This window comes from Buceros rhinoceros, unplaced genomic scaffold (genome assembly GCF_000710305.1).
Source record: "Buceros rhinoceros silvestris isolate BGI_N320 unplaced genomic scaffold, ASM71030v1 scaffold200, whole genome shotgun sequence".
NCBI classification, from domain to species: domain Eukaryota; kingdom Metazoa; phylum Chordata; class Aves; order Bucerotiformes; family Bucerotidae; genus Buceros; species Buceros rhinoceros.
In genome coordinates this window covers 37,187-39,180 of record NW_010387671.1, presented here as the reverse complement: position 1 = coordinate 39,180, position 1,994 = coordinate 37,187, and positions in this window count along the sequence as shown.

Genomic DNA, 1,994 nt, shown 5'->3' with positions numbered 1-1,994 from the left:
GAACCGCTGATTTCTTTTCTACTTGCTAGCATAAAAAGAGAGTGGATGAGATTCTAGGGCATGTATTGACCTGGATGCTGGGACTGCTTCTGACTTCTGAGGTTTGTTCACAGCAATGGAGATTTCCCTTCCTTGTCTGAATTTGGTTGAAATGGGCCAGCCAGTTGAAAACTTAGTAAGCGGCTTGGGAAAGAGAAGCTGAGGCAGGGAGAAAGAAGCCTATACGTTATATAAACTTTGCTTCCTTAGGGAACTACTAAGAAAGTTCCAGTACTAACTGAGAAAACAAAACCCGAGGCCTTGGCAATCTCTTCAGTAACAATTTTGTGAGTATGGTAACAGCGCTGTCTTTCACTTAGATTATTCTAATTTCTGTGGAAAGTTTTGTGATAAGAATGATAATGTGAATCTACTTCCCTTGAAGCAGAATATCCAGAAAGCTGATAAAAGTATCATCCTCTTTAAAGACATCCCATGTCTTTGGTCTTTAGCACAATCTATTTTTATTTTCCAGATCCCTAGTTCTCTTTGATTAAAGAAACTGCTTTCTCCTTTTCCCTTTTCTCCCTTTTCCTTTTATCTTTTCTCCTTACTTTGTGTTTGAGAGCAAACATATTTCATGGACAAAATTAACACTAGCGTGAGAAACAATGGTCAAAATTTTGTTGTTTTCCCATAGTAAGAGGCAGCATTTCACACTGAATCAGAAAGGAAGGCACAGGACTTAGCCTTTGTCCTTGCCAAATTTCGTGAGCTTGTTCCCTAATAATCTACATTAATTTAATTGCTAAAAATATGTTCTAGAGCATTATTCATAATTGCCACACACCCACACTGGTTATGTTATTTAGGTAAACAGCAGGAGCAGCTTTAGAAGTAAATGAGGCTGTTAAGATTAGAAATTAAATATGTGAAATTTATGGAAGAAAACAATCAAGCTGCTGAAAATTACTTCTGTATTCAATTTTTTGACACTTTATTTGCAGCTTACACTAAGGAAAGATGTAATTCCACAACTACAAGGTTACAGAGGGTTGTACCTGTGCCTAAGCATCCAAAGAGCCCCTGGGATCAGAGTGCTTCTTTGGTGTGCAGTGCAAAGCTGACTGCAGTCAGCAAGCCTGAAATCCCAAAGCTGTATTCAAAGGCTTTGGTTTTGTTTGTTTTTAAAGAATCAAAGCTCAAAGCAGGGTGAAAACAGTCCAAATGTAACAGGAAGACAGAATGGTGCTGCTGCAGGCACATGTTCACAAACAAGGGCGCTGCCTTCACTCTGACCCATAGTGGGCTCCTGGGGACAAGGACTTGCATTGCTGCTGGTGCACGGTGCTGAAGGTCTCCTGCTTTGGCAATCCCTGTTCTGGCTGTTCAGAGAGCCAACAGGCAAAGTCTGGCATGCAGTGAGAGGATTGGGTCAAAGGGGAGAGGGAAGGCATATCACTGTGCTGGGGTTTTTTTGCCAAAAAAACAGAGGCAGGATGGGAGATAAACATGGGGGCTGATGCCTTTGCATGTTCTGTTTAATCCACAACTGGTTTTAAGTATCAGCAAACCTCAAATATGCTGTCAAAAACCTAGAGACTTCAATAAGAGACTGAGAAAGAGTGGGAAAAAATAGAAAAGGCAGCAAAAAAAGGAAGATTCCTGACTTCAAATGTGGTTTTGTCCTCATGAGGGATGAAGACAGCTGGAAGAGAGCTGCTGAAGAAACAAAGGCATTGCTTCAGTATGAAAACAGAGACTGAAACTCTCTAAAGAACAGGAGACCGCCTGAAATACCTGTCTGCCAATACTCAAGTGGTGTATGTGCTAAAGAGCATATGCAATGTCAAACTGATAACCTTTAATGCTTTCTCAAAATAATGCTGTCATTAGGTTATTTGCTGACACAAAAAGCATGTGCTTTTCCTTTTTTTTTAATTTTTTTTCTTTCACCACCCACCCCTCTCCCTCCCCTCCCCCCACTCCACCCCTCCCTGCCCTCGCCTGCTTGT